General features: G+C 35.5%; 1 protein-coding gene across 3 annotated transcripts in view; it reads right to left on the bottom strand.

The window, feature by feature from the left end:
• Positions 1-20,941, bottom strand: part of HLH4C (Helix loop helix protein 4C) — a 110,713-nt gene that overhangs the window by 72,589 nt on the left and 17,183 nt on the right. Inside the window, exon 1 of one of the 3 annotated variants that reach the window (XM_065349662.1) lies at positions 15,429-16,027. The exons of the other annotated variants lie outside the window; for them this stretch is intronic. The gene's annotated coding sequence lies outside the window, so the exon portion shown is untranslated. Of the gene's footprint in view, positions 1-15,428; positions 16,028-20,941 lie in introns of those variants that run through there. 3 annotated transcript variants of the gene reach the window in all.

Genomic DNA, 20,941 nt, shown 5'->3' with positions numbered 1-20,941 from the left:
CGCTAGTTTCAGTTCAAATTGCGTTCAAAAATTGTCATCTTTGTTTGTGTTGTCTTTCCTTTTATTTGAGTATATTTTTTTCTTCCTTTTTTTTTGAACACGTTACCGTATAGGAATCAAATGTCGAAATAAAGGTTACGAAAAAGTCACGAGAAGGTCGTAAAATTTCGTTCGAGATGACGAAAAACACCCACGTTTATTAGAACAATAAAAACGCGAGCCTTTGAAGAAAATGTGAAGAAACAGGAAGATTAAGAGCTTGATAAGGTATGATACCCGGGAAAATAGCAAGGGCGTAATTTCTTCCTTATAAATTTAATTTAAGAACGCAATTTTTTTTACTGTATTTCAGGTACTTACCTACTTTCTTCTGAATGAAGAAGTATTACGTGGTGTAGGTAATGAAAAGGTGTAGGATGATTTCACGTCGAGCTTTTTGTGTATTAGAGAGAGCAACCTTGGTTTTCTCGCAGGTCTGAATTTCATCGTTGTGCTAATATTTTTTCGAATGATTTCCTTCGTATGAACATAATTACGTAGTCAGTCGGTGTAGGACTGTGAGGAATCTACCTAGAACCCCGCTTATAACATTTTCTATTACGATGAAGGATGAAGATAAAGGAAGGATGTAACCTAAATGCGACCTTTGCGAGAGTTTAAATAGGCATCTGGATATTACTGAAGTTCATAAGCGTACATTTCGTATTACACATTTGTTTATTTGTTAATGCAACGAAGCGTGTGGCGAATTTACTATGGTAGGTAGCTGAAAACATCGCTTTCGTTTTCGCTTTCAAAACAGGGCGGATATCACGTAGGTAGTCTAACAACTTGGGAGGACGGCTCAAAGTCGAAAATTTTCGACCAAATTTTCCGCAGGGTAACGATTTTTTTGAAAAGTTCGGCAGACGAAGACGACAATTCCACCAACACCAACCAACAACGGTTGAATTTCGCAAAGATGTTGTTTCATAGTCGAAACACACCATCTGTTTTGTGTTTTAATAGCCTTGTAAAATACTCGGAGGTGCTATCCTTGAGAGAGAAGAAGATCCGTTATATTGTCAACAAATTGAAAGAGAAAATTCGTGATTTACTTCTCAACACGCGGAATTAAAACAGATTACTTCGCAAGTTTTGGACGGAAATACTCTGGTAGATTAAAAACTAATTAAATCTCTAAGCTGAATGAAAAAACAGACCCGACGATGTCCGAAACACAGCGATCACAATTGCTCGAGTGTACCGAGGTGTAATACAGATTTATGCGTCGCACAGTGGGCTGTGAGCACCCTCAAAACGGGCGTAATTCAAAAACTTACAATGAACCCTAAAAAAATGGTATAATGATACCCTCCCTTATGTTTTTGGGGTCGCAGAATACGAATTTGACAATATTTTTTTTGTAGGGGTGGGGGGTGAGGGGGTTAGGGGAGCGAAAAATTCAAAATTTGACTATAATGATGTGTGATATGTCGAAATGTATGTTTTTGAGGGTGTAGATCACGAATCTGACAATATTTTTTTCATAGGGGTCAATGGTGGGGGCTGAAGGGGGTGAAAACGGTGAAAAATTCAAAATTTGACTATAATGATGTGTGATATGTCGAAATGTACCGAATATGAATAATTCAACTAAAAGTGAGTAATTTTCATCAATTTACTCGGTTTTAGTTGTTATAAAGTAATTATAGAGGTATAATTTACGTTGAAACTCCGTTTTTTGTCTACTCTGCTGCATAAATAGGAATAGAAAAAATTTTCGCACGTAGATGCACGGGAAATTCCAGTGGCTGGTAATACTTAAGATAGTGCATTTCAAGATGTTAATTGCCATTTTTGCCCTAAAGTGCCCCCGCGACCTCCACAGTCGATTATAGTGAAAAATCTTGGTGAATTTCGTTAAAATGTGACAAATTTTTTCTTCCAGGGACTTTGACGGCTCCCCAATAGAAAATTCTTCATCCCCCACACTTCACCCCCTCTACACCCTCGAAAACGTACATTTTGACATATCACACGTTATTATGGTCAAATTTTGAATTTTTCACCATCTTTACCCCCTTCATCCCCCACCATTCACCCCTACGAAAAAAATATTGTCAAATTCGTGATCTACACCCTCAAAAACATACAATTCGATATATCACACATCATTATGGTCAAAATTTGAATTTTTCACCCCCTTCATCCCCCACCATTCACCCCTACGAAAAAAATATTGTCAAATTCGTGATCTACAACCTCGAAAACATACATTTCGACATATCACACATTATTATAGTCAAATTTTGAATTTTTAAACATTTTCACCCCCTCAGCCCCCATTATTGACCCCTACGAAAAAAACATTGTCAGATTCGTGATCTACACCCTCAAAAACATACATTTCGACATATCACACATCATTATAGTCAAATTTTGAATTTTTCGCTCTCCTAACCCCCTCACCCCCCACCCTTACAAAAAAAATATTGTCAAATTCGTATTCTGCGACCCCAAAAACATAAGGGAGGGTATCATTATACCATTTTTTTAGGGTTCATTGTAAGTTTTTGAATTACGCCCGTTTTGAGGGTGCTCACAGCCCACTGTGCGTCGTATCATTCGAAAAGGATAATCGGTAAAGGCTTTTCCCCTTAACCTTTCCATAACCTTGCTTGCTTTTCCCATACACAAAAACTATTGCCAAAATATTATGTGACGCAATCGACCTTTTGTTTCATCACAATAGAACAACTTTTACGCATTTTTTTCGCCGCCGACGATACGCACCATGTCAGACTGGTACCTGCTTATAATGCTTACGTAATAAAAACGCACAACCCTTAGTACGAATTTCCTCCTTGTACAAGGTTATAGGTATAGGTACCCTTAAATAAGAGTAGAATTATACGAGGCCTCCAAGTTCGAATGCAAGTAGGTTTTTTTTGGAAACGGTCAGAGGGGGGCTGAACACCGGAAATGAACTTTTAGGTGGTACAATGTGACTATACGAGATCCCATGTCTTATGGCGAAACCGTGTCCACATCCACAGGTCGATATTAGGTAGACATACCGCTCCAAAGGGAGTTGCTAAAATTGCACCATAGTACGACGCCGTCGCATAGACGCCGTTTATTTTACGTATAGGCTAATACGTATACGCAGTGCTCATCACGTTTTGTATTATTGCTATTGCGTGTATCTGTAGGTAGTGGGTACGTTGCACCAGGGCACCAAAAAAAAAGGATAAAAAAAATCGTTCTTCGTATCTACCCTTACTTATGTCGATATATCTTCGTAGTTCGTTTAGCTGATGCCATAGAGAGTGCTGTTTATACGATGCCAACGATTCTATGGTTGACGCCAGTCGCCAGGTGGCGCAGATCAATTTCCTCCCTTGCCTCGTCTATTGACCTATTAGGCTATCGTGTAGTCATTGTATTGTAATTGCATTATGGTATCGCTGTACGACGAGGTCGTTAATTCGTTCTGAATTCAACCGATGTACATCTTTTATCAATGTAATCGTCGTAATTCGAAATAGGATGCGATACATGCCCAACATTAGATAAACCAATGACTCACTGGTTTCTTTTCTAACTCCTCTCTTCGGCCCCAGAAGACCTACCAGCAGCAGTCTAGGAATAAATATCAGTGGTGATTATTTATGTCGCGTTTTGTCCTATGTAATGTACATTATGCTATAATTAGGCGTTGATTAGCACCGATTTAGAATGTGTTATCGAAATTAAACGAGAGGTTAATCGATAGATAAGCTCAGCCTATACAGGTACATATTGGACGAGCTTTTCAAACTTATGAATGATGTTGCAAATGAACAGATAAGAAATGCAGATTTTTTCCGAGGGTTTTCAATGAATAGGCTTTTCTGGGAAAATTAACGTTAATGGCTCAATTTTTGTCAAATTTGCTCTGAAGGTGCCAGGAAGAGGCCAGAGGGATGAAATTATGAGGCAATAAGTCGATCATTTCGCTCTAAATAATTGCAATTTGAGGTAAGAAAACCCAGTTTCATTTCTTTAAAAATCGTTTAAGTATGGGTCATTCCGTGCCAAATCAGTCCAAATTTGCACGAAGGGTCGTCAATTTTTTTAATATTTTGCATGTCGTTGATCATCAAACGTTGAGAAATGGCTCAAACCGGAGGTCCCAATGATTTTTTTGTAGGCAGAAAGAGCATTTGAACATTTTCAAAATGGCTGCCAAATGAAAATTTCAAATGCCTTCGGCAATGGGTCAAAAAAATGACAAAGAATTTCAAAATTTATTATAGATAGCAAAAAATATGTTCTTGAACATACACCATTTTTGTATTATTTTACTCACAATTTTTATGAATAATTCTCGAAAATATCAAAAAATCATCGCAGGCTGCTTTTGAGAATTTTTTGAGAATTTTCAATCCATACTTTCATACTTTTACTTCAATTTCAAGTTTTTAAACAGATTTTTTGCACCATCAAAAAAGGAATTTACTGATTTTGGCACCATGAGCGAATAGCCTTTGGAATGTAGCGTAAAATGAAGAAAAATATGTATATTATATCGAGCTGCTAAACTGATTAGAACCACGACCACTGTGAGAGGCATTTGAAATTTTTCATATGGTCCTCCTCCTCCTCCTCCTCCTGCCTGCAAAAAAATTGTAGGAATATCCGATTTGCACCATTTCTAAACATTTGATGCGACCTTTAATACCGACATGCAAATTATGAAAAAAATCGATGACCCTTCGAGCAAATTTCAGCCGATTTGGCATGGAATGATCCTTAGGAAACATTTTTAAAAAATCAATAATTTCTTGCTTAGTCCACGACTAACCTCCTACCTAAATTCTTAATAAAAATGTTAGTCCCCCCCTTCCTCTCCAAATACGAACGCAATGGATCTGAAGATGAAGTCGTGCCACGTGCCTTGAAGCTTCTAAAGTTTTTAAAAAGGTAAAAAATAAATCAAAGAATTGAATTTTCACACTGTACAGAATACCTTAAGTTTTGGATTTGGTCACGTTTTAACAGAAAATTGTTGGGCTGTTTAGTTTTGTCTTCGTAGCTGACGAAAAAAACAGATATTTTAGGCTCCATAAATTATATCTCTAAAAATACCCGAAAGTTTTGAAAAAGCTGACAAAACGTTAAGATATTAAAAATTTTTCACTCAATTTTTGAAAATTTAAAAAATGTTTCAGCTGAAAAATAATAAGTAAAATGGGAATGCAAATTTAAAAAAAAAATTAAAGTGTTGAATTGCATAGCAGAAGTTTCAAAGTATCATGAGGGAGGGGGAGGGGGAGGAGGATGGAGCTATAGAAGATCAATTTAGTTTGGTGAGTGTGGAAGATTTTTTTTTGAATGGTCTCAAGGGAAGTTTTATCTGAAAAGAATGTGTTTTAGAGGAAGAAATTTCATAGCCGTTCGACAGGAGGGGGGTGGTAGAGGAGAGGATCTCTGTATTAGGAAAACAGCATTGCGATGGGAACTGACTGAAGGGATTTAAATCGGTGGGTGCTGTTTTCAGATCCAAGTAAGGACCTGTGTTTGGGACAGATACTGTTTCAATCATTGATTGTTTTCAGACCCGAGTAAGGACCTGTGGTTGAGACAAACACAGTGGAAGTTTCAAATTCCATATTTCCAAAAATTTCAAAAATCCAACAAGAGACTTCACTTTCTGGACAAAATCAAACAAATTTCAAAATAAGGATTAACCTGCTTTTCAGTGCAAGCTGTAAGTAAAAAATATGTAACCTAGATACAAAGAAGGGCCTTGATATAGGCTACTTACCTACCTACTTACCTACCTATCTATCTAATACCTATCCAACTTTCATGTTCGCGTTATTAAAAATTAATTAGGCCTAGAAATATGCAGTACCTATATGCATAAATAATGTGAATATTCAAAATTAGTAGAACAATAAACCAGGAAAAAAAGCTTCATGACTTTTTGTTGAAATGAAAAAAAAAAAAAACAAAAAAACAAACAACAACATTTAAGTAAAGAATTTAGTTAAGCAGTTGACTTAAAAAAGTGTTCTTACCTAAATCAAATTTAAAACTTCAATAGTTGCAAAGTCACTATAGGGTCATTCCATGCCAAATCGGCGGATTTTTGCACGAGGTTTCTTCGATTTTTTTCAAAATCAGATCTTGTGTAGAGGTCATCAAACGATGACGAATGACGCAAACCGGACATTTTTTCGATTTTTTTTGACGGAGCTGTGGCGCTTCAAAGTTCTCCAAAATGGCCGAAAATGGAAAATTTCAGTTGCGAATTGCTCCGGTTGTACGTGGTATAGAATTTTGAATTTTTTTTTCAAATTGTAGTACTTTGAGAGGGTAATCGACGAATTATGTCAAAATCAGTGTTGCCACTTTCTGAAACCTAAAAAACTCGATTTGAAAACTTATAATTTAAATATAACCACGATGTCCACCAGTAAAAATTCTGAAAAAATTCTCAGTTTTAGTCCTTTTTATGTAGAATAACATATCAAAAAATTGGAGGGGCATTTGTTTTCATTTTCGAGAAAAAAAATTACAAGTTTTATTTTCATTGCAAAAGTACTATCAAAAACCTAAAAAATGAAAATTTTTGCATTTTTGAAATCTTTTATCAATGTGTAGACGAATATGTGAGAAAAATCCCCCTCACCCCAATTTGTCAACGAATTTACATTTTTCGTGCTATAAATTTTATTTTAAGAGTGAAATGTAAGTGTTGAAAAAATGTCGTCGCCGTTAAAAAATTGGGGTGACGGGGATTTTTTTCACACATTCGTCCACACATTGATAAAATATTTCAAAAATGCAAAAATTTTCATTTTTTAGGTTTTTGATAGTACTTTTGCAATGAAAATAAAACTTGTAATTTTTTTTCTCGAAAATGAAAACAAATGCCCCTCCAATTTTTTGATATGTTATTCTACATAAAAAGGACTAAAACTAAGAATTTTTTCAGAATTTTTACTGGTGGACATCGTGGTTATATTTAAATTATAAGTTTTCAAATCGAGTTTTTTAGGTTTCAGAAAGTGGCAACACTGATTTTGACATAATTCGTCGATTACCCTCTCAAAGTACTACAATTTGAAAAAAAAAATCAAAATTCTATACCACTTACAACCGGAGCAATTCGCAACTGAAATTTTCCATTTTCGGCCATTTTGGAGAACTTTGAAGCGCAACAGCTCCGTCAAAAAAAATCGAAAAAATGTCCGGTTTGCGTCATTCGTCATCGTTTGATGACCTCTACACAAGATCTGATTTTGAAAAAAATCGAAGAACCCTCGTGCAAAAATCCGCCGATTTGGCATGGAATGACCCTTTAGATACTTTACTTATAGGCATTTTGAATTTGCTCCAGCTTTGATATCGTTCTTCGAAAAATCATACAAAAATATATCACTATGGAACATTCAAGTAGGTATATTAAGCTGAATTTCACTTCTCGAATTAAATAAAATTTTTGAAAAATAATAAGTAAGTAGCCTATGGAAAAAACAATGGCCAAATGACCTAAAAACAAGACGCAGGAAAAATTTTCAAATTTCAAAGTCAATAATGCTCAACCCCACTGGCAAGAGCTCAGCAAATTTTTCACGTAGGTACCTATCGATTTTTTTTAACATTTTTTTTTTGTTGGTTTTGATGATCTCTCGATGTCCACTATCACCTATACCTAATGAAGTACCTATACCTACTAAATTCAATAAAAAAAAATTGAATTCAAAAAAAAAATTAGGTACTTAATTCGAAATTTTTATAATTTTTTCAAATGTTGACCTCTCGTCAGAGGAAGGTTTGGACATTGGCCTGAAAATTTAAAATTGTTTCTACTTCTTGTGAGGTCATTTGGCCATCATTTTTTGCTAGACTTCATCAAATTTAAACCAAAAGGAAAAACGACTTCCCCTCTCCTCGAAATTTTTTCAGTTCTTAAAAGCTCAAGTTTTTCTTTTACGCTCTTGAGGTCATTTCCACAACTTTCTTCATGACTCGACCAAATTCTCCCCCTCTCAGTCCTCAACCTCACAAAAAATTGTCCATTTTTCATTATTCCCTCATATATTATCTGCAAATATCTTCCATGTATATTGCATGGTCTGGAATCTTCTGTTGGTCGAACAAAAAATTTAAAAAGAACGCGATCCATGCATACATTACATATAGAAGTACTACATAATGTATTAGCTGTATTAGCTATATGAATAGTAGGCCGACGAATAGGTACGTAAAGCGAAGTTGAAATTGGAACCTGTAGTACTACGGTTGGGTTACAGACGTCATCTAACGGCTGGTATTTTTGCCGATCTGGCCTAATAGAACGTTCTAGAACTTGCCAAGCTATGCCATTCCATCGCCATGTGCCAGTTCGAACTTCTATAAGCTCTACATGCTGGCATGCTGCTGTTGTTTCAGTTGTTCGCCTTAGCTATTGAAAATGAAATGCATCTGCAGTCTGCAGCATACCTAGACCGAGACCGCGACTCGCGACTCCGCCAGTCTAATGAAAACATTGTCATGCAAACACTCGAGCTGTTCGCGAGCTGTCTGATAAGGATAACGGTGAACGTACTTGTTGTCAAAATTGATAGATGCACGTTCGGAGGTCATTTACCCGTAATAAAAAATTATAACTTTCACTTACGTAAATCATAAATTTTTTATTTACTTTTTCAATGAATCTGTTTCGAGAATATATAGTGAGTGAAGCGGTCCCGAGATCGTATTCGTATAGTTTTTTGTGCTATACAATCGGCGGGAAGAAGGTTTCTCGTTAATGAAAATACCGGTTTTGTTTCCCTCCGTTTCACCTGTAGATAGGTTCATTCACGTGAGGTGAGCTCACTCATTGTACACGCTCGATATCGATTTTGGTCGCTAACAGGTACCTCTTTACATCTTTTCACCTTCCATGTTGCGATTATCTACTTACTTTGAATTCAAATTAAAATTCTTCTTTTTTACCCACATTTTGTTTAGGTAGGTAGAGGTACCCATTAATTCGATCTTCGGTCCTTTCAGTTGTCATCTACCTCTTCCTGAGAGGTAAATGTAGGTATAGGGGCTTAATGGGGTAAAAATGTGCTGATTTCCTCACAGTCTTTGGAATTCTTTTCGCGTTTCAGCGAATGGAATGGTAGGTAATATTGTTCGAGTTGAGTATTTTAGTTGCCTAGTTGCAGTTGTATGTACTATCAGCGAATGTATTATCGTTGAGGTCATTGATAGAAATTTCACGTTATCGTAAATTTTACACGTATTCCTACGCCCATGAAACTCGAAAAAAGCAAAAATATCCTCGCCTATAGTGTAACGTTTAACCATGTTTATTTATATTAGACGGTGTGGGTTATTTGGAGTCGAGCCAGAATACTCGCACAAACGCGATTTCCTCAACAAAATATTTTGCAAAATACTCATTGTACACTTGTAGTAAGGATATGTAAGAAAATGACATTCTTAATTTTGAATAATGTGACTGGTGTACTTATTCGCTCTTGCCACTACAATCTACATGCATAGACCATTTAGTTTACTCATCATATTCTAAAATAGGCAAAGAGTAAGACGTTGTAAACAGAGTAAAAAATGCGTGACCGCTGGCACAGTCACTCACTGTCGATGTATTTTTTTTTTTTTTTTTTTTTTGGTTTCAATATGGAGCGCCATGTCGTTTCGTTTACAAAAATAGTAAATAATCAACCACTCGATGTACCGCACAGACTGAGGTTGTAGAAATTGCCATCTTCCTCTCCTACATGTAGCTTAGCTACATACATATGTAACTTGGGGATTGAAATGTCACTTTTTGTCAGACGAGAGCATATACGAAGTAAAATAACACGCTGCAAGGTTTCATTTCAGACGATACCTTGAATTTTCATCCAATTAGTCGAGAATGTAGGCACGAGTAATTAAAGCAGTACAGATAAGTGAGCTTTACTAGAAAAGCCTCTATGCATAATTTTAATTAGAAATTCAAATTACCCTATTATCATTTCCCTCGTGAAATGAAAACTTTTCTTTGACACTGGCTGGCGGCGGTGCAATTTAAGCGGAAATCGTATGTGGTTTGTTGTAAACGGGCCACGGGGTGTCGACTGTCGGCAGTAGAATTGCATAATACTTAATTGAAAATAATGTTTATTTTATCGTTGAAATTAATGATGTTACATATTCAAAAATGAAAAGTTTGGAGATAAAATTAGCCGAAATCAATGCCATGAAGAGGGGGGGGGGAGACAATCTACCTACGTTAGGCCTCCAGGCCTAATTTTGAAGATGGCCAAAGAAGTAGGGTTGAAAAATTTTCATTTCAAAAAGTCCATCAAGTTATTCCTAAAAAGTAAACAAATTTTACTTTCAATCAAATCTAAAAGGGTTAAAATGATGAAAATTCAAATGAACAAAAATGAATATATTGATCAGAAGTTGTCGAAGGATTGAGGGTGAGGGAAATTTAAATCTTATGGTTTTTCAGAACAGTATTCGTCTATTACTTGAGCAATAAGAAAAGCACGAATCATAAGAAGACAGGAGGAGTTTCGACCCAAAAATCTTTTTTCGATTGGATTGCCTTACTTAGCTTTATTTGGCTGTTAATTAAATATACATAATATAAAATATATCTATATTAATTATTAATTAACAATAGGTATTACCTATTTTGATTTTTTTCATCTACTATAATTTTTTTCCACTTCATTTATGACTTTTAATTCAATTAGTGTCAGAAAAAAGTAGAAAAAACTTTAAAAACTTCATCGATTTTTTTTTATGTTTATAATTACAAGATTATTACACCCGAGAAGAGGGGGGGGGGCTAGACTTGGTTTGTGAGGTTGTGTTGAATGGATGTGGGTTCGTTTCTGCAGAATTGGCATGGGGGTTTTGATTCTTTTTAGACTATAATCCATACACGAAAAAGTGCTCTAGAAGTTGATTTTGTATTTTTTTTTCGGGGACCAAAAAAAAACGCTGCCAAAATGAAGGTACTACCTGCCCCATTTGGAAAAACGCAATTTTGAAATTTTTTCCCCGCACAACGAGGGGGTGGACCCTCAAAAAGGTGATTTTGGGGACATGGTCGGGACCGAAAAAACTCGACGGGGTTGTGTTGGGGGAGTTCTCCCGATACCAAATATGTAATTTTTTTCCGTGAAACCCTGCACAACTGCATTCTATGGCACTTTGAATGCGATTTTTATGCATTTTTGGCCATTTTTGATGGTAAAATGGCTCTCGTGTTTACGATATGGCTGAGGACCGAACAATTTCTTGGACGTTTGTTAGACGGGGCTATTTGAAGCCCAACTGCGCAAAAACGGCGAAAAAATACTTGCACAACGCGATTTTATGAGCACTAATAGGCTTGTTACCACTCCCCCGCCCCCCGAATTAAATAATGCATTGTGAATTCGATAATATCGATGCGACCCATCAAAATGGTATAAAATTTCGCGCCGAACACAAAAATCGCAATCATTTTAAATTCTGACCCCCCGCGGTGGAGTTTTGCCCCCCAAACTGAATATAACGATGATATTGAACAAACTTTGCACGTTACGCGTCGATACTGAGGATTTATGTGTACGCAATCAGAATGAATCTCATATTCGTTGCTTGGGAATATTTTTGCTTCAAAATTTTTCATTTAATCTCCACCCCCTCCCTTCCCCTTTAAAGACTATTTTTGAACATGGATTTGAAAACTTGAACATGACCTATCAAATTGGTACAAAATTTCGCGCTGAGCTTGGAAATTGCAGTCATTTTTCACTTTGACCCCCTTGGTGGAGTTTTGCCCCCCTCCCTCCATAAAGTCAACTATGAAATTTAACACGTTGCACATTACGTGTCTGTATATAAGGATTTATGTAAAAATGTGACAATATAAAAAAATATTCAAGGAAAAAAATACAAAAAAAAGATGAAAAAATGAAATGAAAAAAAAAAGAAAAACAGAAACATATACAAAAAAATGGAACAACAATGAATGATTCAAAGAATGCAAATGAAAAAAACGAGATGAAATGAAAAAAAATAACAGAAAAATAAGAAAGGGAAAAAATACAAACAGATAAGACAATTGGAACAGAAATAAAAGATGAAAAAATAATATAAATGAAAAGAAATCAGATGAAATAAGAAATGAAGAAAAACAATAAAAAAATTACAAACAAGAAAAATGGAATAACAATGAAAGATGCAAAAAATGTAAGTAAATGAAAAAATAAATAAATAAGATGAAATGGGTAAAAACAGAAAAATGAGGAAAACGAGAAAAAAATGAAACAACAATGGAAGATACAAAAAATACGAAATAAACAAGTTGAAATGAAAAAAAAGCAGAAAAATAAGAACAAGAAAAAAATACAAAGAAATAAGATAATTGGAACAAAAATAAAATATGAAAAAAATATAAATGAAAGAAAACGCTTTCCCGAGCTCCATCGTTTCCAAACTTCATTCCAGTCATGAGAAAAATAGTCAATCGAATGTGAGGAGCGAGAGAAGGGGATTAAAAAGAAAATTGATTCCAATTTTCGAGCTCAGCGCGAAATTTTGTACCAATTTGATAGGTCATGTTCAAGTTTTCAAATCCATGTTCAAAAATAGTCTTTAAAGGGGAAGGGAGGGGGTGGAGATTAAATGAAAAATTTTGAAGCAAAAATATTCCCAAGCAACGAATATGAGATTCATTCTGATTGCGTACACATAAATCCTCAGTATCGACGCGTAACGTGCAAAGTTTGTTCAATATCATCGTTATATTCAGTTTGGGGGGCAAAACTCCACCGCGGGGGGTCAGAATTTAAAATGATTGCGATTTTTGTGTTCGGCGCGAAATTTTATACCATTTTGATGGGTCGCATCGATATTATCGAATTCACAATGCATTATTTAATTCGGGGGGCGGGGGAGTGGTAACAAGCCTATTAGTGCTCATAAAATCGCGTTGTGCAAGTATTTTTTCGCCGTTTTTGCGCAGTTGGGCTTCAAATAGCCCCGTCTAACAAACGTCCAAGAAATTGTTCGGTCCTCAGCCATATCGTAAACACGAGAGCCATTTTACCATCAAAAATGGCCAAAAATGCATAAAAATCGCATTCAAAGTGCCATAGAATGCAGTTGTGCAGGGTTTCACGGAAAAAAATTACATATTTGGTATCGGGAGAACTCCCCCAACACAACCCCGTCGAGTTTTTTCGGTCCCGACCATGTCCCCAAAATCACCTTTTTGAGGGTCCACCCCCTCGTTGTGCGGGGAAAAAATTTCAAAATTGCGTTTTTCCAAATGGGGCAGGTAGTACCTTCATTTTGGCAGCGTTTTTTTTTGGTCCCCGAAAAAAAATACAAAATCAACTTCTAGAGCACTTTTTCGTGTATGGATTATAGTCTATTTTGGTATAGGTGGTTATGTGTAATTTTTGTGTGGCGTATTCTTAGTCTAGTAATGAGGATTTTTTCTTTTCTGTTCAGGTGGCCTAGATTTGTCCAGGAGAGGGTTGTTTTTTTTTATGTTGGAAGAGTTTGTTTGAAGTTTGTGGCCAAAACTTCTGCCAGTTGGTAAATGTTTTGTGAGTGATTAGCGATTTAATATCGTCAGGAGGGAGAGAGCTAAGAGGGGAGGGGGGAGCGGCTGTTTTTTCTAATCTATCTACAGTTTCGTTTCCAGTGATACCTATGTGGCTGGGAACATACATGAAGCTAATAGAGTAATCATAATTTTGAAGATTAAAATGGGACTTATGGATGTTTTGGACTATGGGATGATCAGAAAAAATATTTTGAATGGATAGCAGTGAACTTAGAGAGTCGCTTTGGATTAAGAATTTTTTATTTTCTGATTAAATGGAAATTATATCAGTGAGTTCTGCAATAAAAATTGAGGCACAGTTGTGAATTTTGAAATTGAGAATTTCGTCATTAATTGAGTAAGCATAACCAGTATGAATGTTATTGGAAATTTTTGAACCATCTTTGCAGCATAAGTTATATTCTGTATAGTTTGATAACAGTTCTAAGTAATGACTCTTGATTAATAATGGGGAGTGATCATGGTTTGGGTAGTTTCTTAAAATAGAGTTTCATCTGTATAGTTTTGAGAGATCAAGGGGGATAAGATATTGGTTTATGGATAAATAAGGTTTTCTAGGTCAATTTGTAGGTTGTTCATTTTTTTGATAAATTCTGGGATTGGACCTGAAGTATGGACGAAATGCTGAGAGTTGTAGGCATTGAGTGATTTTTGAAGAGGGTGAAATTAAAATGTCAGTTTTGCATAAGGGTCATTCCACGTCAATTGGACCAAGAAGTGGTAGGTGGGTTCTGCGATTTTTTTGAAATTTTTCCTGTGGAAAGACCTTCCGAAGGGATGACCAATGGCGCAAATCGGAGCCCCTTAGCCCATTTTTAACGGCAGCCAGGGGGTGTCAAAGTTTTCAGTGAACCTAAAATATCATCCATTTCAGCAGTGGATTACTCGATAACCGCGATACCTACCAAAATGGAACTTTTCCCCATAGTTAGGGGTTTTGAAAGGATTTTTGCTTTGGTGATATCATAAAGTCAGTGTTGCCACTTTTTTTCGTACAAAAAATTAGCTCAAAAAGTTTCAAAACGTAGTTTTCATGTCGTTCCGACCCTAAAAAATTCTGAAAAAAATATATTACGGACAACTGTTCATGCTGAACAACATACATATTAAAAAATTGGGATGGTAACTTGTCGCAAAGTCGATTTAAAAAAATTCAAACTTTGCGAAAAATTGCGATTTTTTGATTTAAAACATGAAAAACAGTTTTGATTGGTACAGTTGACCCATTTGACCCCTATTTTTACGTATCCGTTGAAAAAGTTGAAACCCCCCCCCCCACTCGGTGAAATTAATTCATCACAAAAAATCAAAATTCGAAAAAATTCAAAAAATAAAAAAAATTTAATTTTTTTGCTGTGAGTGTGATTTTTATCAACTTTTTCATAAAATACTGATAGAGTGAGATCTTACATGGTTGACATAGATGGTTTTTATCAGAATTCCTACCTACGTGATTAAGTCAAGAAATATTCCCTAAGGTAGTGAATTTATGCCTCGCCAGGTTAGCTCAATTTATCGGAGAGGTTTCAGTCATGCAGCTCATTCTTCACAGTAATAATCTCTAATTACCAATAATACTCATATTAATTACACAAAAGTGATAATATGTTTATTGTTAATTAGAAATAATAAAATCAAATACATATAAAAGGGGTCCTAAGATCAAATAGTATAGAATAACCATAGAGTTATTCTATAATAGGTACATGCACAAGCTTATACCTTACGACGCGCGTTAGTGAATTACGGAAGATGGGTATTTAAGTACCCTAGAAATTGCATGCAATTTCAGAAATATATGGTGAAACTTACTCACCAAGCTCACATAATGTCCGCTTCTACTGTCTCTTTCAGGGTGGCTCACTAGTACTAGGCCGGTCGACAGCAATGTATTACACGAGGTACCTATTCTTCTAGGACTATCTCCGATGGCCAGCATAATCGGATGATATCCGGTGTGAACGCGATTAATTACGTATGATTTTAATCACGAAAACGAGAAACATATTAACCACTTAATGAAGTGGGCGATTATTGAATAAAAGGGATGGGTGTCCCATAAGAGGACATCATCTACTCACATTTACATAAATACACTTTCTGACCAAGAACCAGCTACGCGTCGCCGAGTCCAAGATCATCTGGAAGCTCAACTTATTTGGAAGTTCAGCCCATTTTAAATACAACTAGTTTAGCTCGCGTCCGTGTTGCTCTATTTATACTATTTTTGGGTGCATCGGATGCGTTCTATGCGTTTGCTGCGCGCGATTACGTTATAGCTACGTAGTAGGAGTAGCACAGTAGTAGGAGTTAACACATTACCGAACTTGCAGTTTAAGGGAGTTATTTTATTCATCATCTCTATGGTGATGATTAATTTAATCATCGCTTAGGCGATGAAGGCATATTTCCTCATATCAATACGTCAGAAAGAGGTCAAAATAAGACAACTGAATAAATTTAAACTTTTTTTGATGTTTGGAATTGAAAATTGAATTTTTTCGAATTTTGATTTTTTTGTGATGAGTTAATTTCATCAAGTGGGGGGGTTTTTTCAACTTTTTCAATGGATACGTAAAAATAGGGGTCAAATGGATCAACTGTACCAATCAAAACTTTTTTTCATGTTTTTAATCAAAAAATTGCATTTTTTTGCAAACTTTAAATTTTTTAAAATCGACTTTGCGACAAGTTACCATCCCAATTTTTTAATATGTTGTTCAGCATGAACAGTTGTCCGTAAATATATTTTTTTCAGAATTTTTGAGGGTCGGAACGATATGAAAACTACGAATTGAAACTTTTTGAGCTAATTTTTTGTACGAAAAAAAGTAGCAACACTGATTTTTATGATATCACCAAAAAGCCTTTCAAAACCCCTAACTATGGGGAAAAGTTCCATTTTGGTAGGTATCGCGGTTATCGAGTAATCTACTGCTGAAATGGATGATATTTTAGGTTCACTGAAAACTTTGACACCCCCTGGCTGCCGTTAAAAATGGGCAAAGGGCTGCGATTTGCGCCATTGGTCATCCCTTCGGAAGGTCTTTCCACAGGAAAAATTTCAAAAAAATCGCCGAACCCACATACCACTTCTTGGTCCAATTGACGTGGAATGACCCATAAGCCAAATACCAAAAATGTAAAAAATGTAGGAGGATTTCAACCAAATTGAGACGAGTTAGTGGAGATCTTCATTTTGAGTTGAAAGTCACTCAAGAAGATTTTTCAGCTCAGGAGGTGTTGCTGGAAGACGGGAGATATGGGTCTTTAAAGAGAGGGAATTTCCGAAAAAATCCTGTTTTTTTTTGTTCTAGCCACTACCCAACATGTTTTGGGGAAATTTCCCAGTTTCAAAAGATAGCATTTGAGATTCTGAGTCGACTTAGGCCATTATGTCATCATCTCATCAAAGTACACACATACAAGCCCATTTTTAACGTCCTATTGAGCAGTTGAAAATTTGCAAATCACTATTTTTCTGGGTAATTTCCCCCAAAACAGGTTGCGTATAATGAGCTATAGAGCGAAAAAACACGATTTTTTTTCTTCTAAAATACGCCCTCTTGGAGGACCCATATCTCCTTTCCAGGAGCACCTCCGGAGCCAAAAAAATTTCTGAGTACCCAACTTTTAACTCAAAAAGTGAAGGTCTGCCTAATTTCATCAAAATCTGCTGTCTTTTTTTAAGCGATTCACCCTGATGCACCTACAGTCTACTACACAAAATTACCTATGTTGTAGAACTATTCAAAAAAAAAAAAAAAAATTGGAGTTAATTTTCAATTTTATTTTATATAAGTACCTACCTAATAAAAAGCCCTAGAAACAAAATGAAAAGAAAAACAGTTGAAAATGAAATCACAACAAGACATTGCTCTCATTAGACAGGTCAACAATTTACGAAAATGGGCGAACCCTTTTTCAAAAATTATATTCCATTCCGCCGGTATCTCTTTCAAGTCTAATTTAATGCTCTCGAGTTTCGATACTTCCACCTCGAAATTTATACTGCGTACAATTTTCATACTATTTCGCGATTTCAGGTCAAGAATCGAACAAAGTTCATTGATCTTCTTCGTACGCAGAAATTACATTTTCGTAAGGGTATAGAGAAAAAAAAATCAATACAATACTTACGTACGTATAGTACGTTAATTCCCACATATCGCTGCCAGTGAGCATTGAGCAGAGAGCTTAATGCCGAATTATCGAATTCAATATCGGGTCTAAAAGGATTCCGAGAATGAAATACGCCCAGCATCGAGTCACGTAATAAGATTATCGCAGCTTGAATTTAAAACGCAGATATATGTACGTATCTTTACATGTTCCTTTTCGCAAAATGATTATAATGTAGTATAATATGAAATTGACTCTTACGTAAAAGCTGGCTTTTAAAAGCAGAGGCTATGAAAATTGCACGAAGCTCTTCGTAGGTACCTAAACCTATCTACCTGATATAAGCTCGCATTCGTGTTGGTTGAGTCGATTAACGAAACTTTGTTAACGCACATGAAATGCTTTCAAACAGCTGCATTATTTCCAACACACGCAGCAGAAAATTTTCTCAACATCGTCAGCATGTTGATTGTTTGGGTAGAAGTTGAGTCTATGTAGGTAATGTGTGTTTGAAAACGAACGACTGTCAGATGGTAGAGTACTTCGCCTGCACATTAGGTACACATACGAGTATATCAGAAGTGGAAAAAAAATAATGACTGCGGCCTTATTGTATTGAATCGCCGATGGAAATTTCCATTACATTCGTCATACGACCACAAAGCGAGTCAAAGAACACGTGGAATGTCAATAATTCTATTTAATAGCACGCGATTGCACTACACTATAATGAAATTCTCGCAACTGGTGATGGATTCGTGGAGAAATTCGTTTCCAAAGGAGACAACCTACTCGTATTTGATTAAGGGGCAATTTCAGCCTGATAACGAATGGACTTCTCAGTGTATCTTATCAGATGACTGCAATACTTCAAAACACAGAATAATCAGGTGAGAGAAGCAGAAAATTGTTCTGAAATCTGCTCAGCCAAAATTTCAGCAATCTCAATTACCTATTTTTTGATTGTTGGTAAGTTTTTAAAAATTTGAAATAATAAGAAGTGATTTTGGATTAAAATTTATAAAAAATTTGCATCCTGCGTATTATTAATCTTCGAACACCAAATTACATAATTTTTAGCCAAATACAGCTTCCAGTAAGATTTTGACTTTCTCCACTGCAGGATTTTCAAATTCCTATCGAAAGCTTTAAAATCATTCAGGGATGTTAAATGGGACACCCTGTATAACCCAGTAGATAATAAGAAGGATTTTGAATGGACTTCGAAGAGTCGAGGTCAACTACGAGTATATATGAGATCGTTAAGGGATGAAGATGTCTGTTTAGCTAAAACGCAATGAAAATGCTAATGCTATTTTATAATGCTACGCTTTATGAAAGGTCGCTCGTAAAAAATGATCTACGCTAAGTAGAATGGAAATGTTCGTCAATTACATAGCCACTTAATGTTTACGTTGACCCTAATTCCGAAGAGAAAAAAACGGGGAAGTTTACTCGTTCAAATGAACACCACGAACGAGTAGATTGTTTAATAATACATAAAAGATGCCATATTCGCTATAAATTTCACGGTTTACTTAAAGTGCCTCTCGAGCTGCTATTTCGAGCGATTTTTTTCACGCTTGCGAACATCAAGTGCTTGTATAACATCATTATCGTTGGTTACAGTGCAATGAAAAATACCTAAGCTACGATTCTAATCCGATTTCCAATCCTGTAGGTATATGTACCTTATACCTACCTACCTACACTATGTACCGACGTGAAATAGTATGTATCGAAAAATAAAATCCAATCATTGTTTCCTCGACCGGAACATATTACACTATTAATGTCCAGTTCGAGTTGAAAAATGCTGCATTGGATATTGGATGAATATTTCTTGCATTGTGGTTGGTTTTTGTCTCATACCACCATATTTCTTCACTGCATAATGTACTATTACAGAGCTGCAACATTTCATTTCTACTCTTTTCAAATTTTTTTTTTAGCTTGTAAATCTTTACCCAGTATACTATTTTTTATACCTACACTTGTGCGACGAAACCTTACAAATAAACATTCTTTCTTTCTTTCTTTCTTTTTTTTTCTTTGGTCACCAAGGATAACATTGTCAAGATTTTTTTTCCTCGTGTGCTCCTACAAGTCTCTCAAGTCACGACTTTTAAATCTAGTCTATCGTCCTTGAATTTGAATTTCTGCACACCTGTCGTTTCAAATTAAGCATGTAGGTACTTTTGGTCTCGAACCTCGAAGGTCGTACTGGATTTTATGTACGAAGTCGATGAACAGATACAATCGTTGAATTATGGCTCTTGATTGTTTTACTCTCTGGTAATACAATCAATGCAGACTTGCACACGAGGCCTGAATAAAGTTTGTCAACTCTTAAATCGGTTCAAGTTACTTGGAAAACGATACATCAAAATATCCAGGAACATAATAATAATGTAAGTACATTTCATTAATTCGGTCAACTGTGCAAGGGTTTTTCCTTCATGTATATTTTCTATACGTAGGTATCAGATTAATTTACGAGTGTGTAGGTTAACGATAAGTGTTTCCAGTAAAAAAAAATTAATGAGGGGATTTCCTACATACATTGTATAGTGCTAAGATCTTCAAAAAAAAGATAACCTTTCACAGGGTTCGAGCTCAATTCTTTCCAAAGAAAAAAACAACTAATAACTTGATTACCTATGTAATCAGAAAAGCTCCAAAAATTAACCAGGAAGGTGATAAAACTTGAGCAAAACATTTGAATGCAGAAAAAAATCACCAAAAATCGACACAGAACATTTTCAAATTGAAGCGTTCTGGTTATAATTACAGGACTAATTAAATTTCAATAATGAAACTCGATAGAGACCTGTGAATTTTAGCAAATGGTAGGATTTTTTAGCAGTTAAGACTTATTGACAAAAAAAGGGACCATTTTGCAGCTTTGTAAAAAAAGAGAGACTTTTTGACAATAAAGTAAAAATTTTGCAATTTTCAGCTAAAAAGCCAATTTACTGCAAAAATCAAGATTTTGACAATTTTAGCAGAAGGAAGAGTTCTTTGACAATTTCTGGCAAAAAGTGAAACTTTTGAACAACTCTTGGAACAAAAATTAAAATTTTAAAAATGTTTGTAAAAAATTACAATTTTTAGCAATTATAGGCAAAAATGAGATTTTTAGGCCATTTAGACAAAAGGCAAGACTATTTTTGTTGTAGATACCTACAAGAATTACATGTTGGACAG

The sequence above is a fragment of the Planococcus citri genome, chromosome 2 (assembly GCF_950023065.1).
Source record: "Planococcus citri chromosome 2, ihPlaCitr1.1, whole genome shotgun sequence".
Lineage (NCBI taxonomy): Eukaryota > Metazoa > Arthropoda > Insecta > Hemiptera > Pseudococcidae > Planococcus > Planococcus citri.
This window is presented reverse-complemented; position numbering and strand designations above follow the sequence as displayed.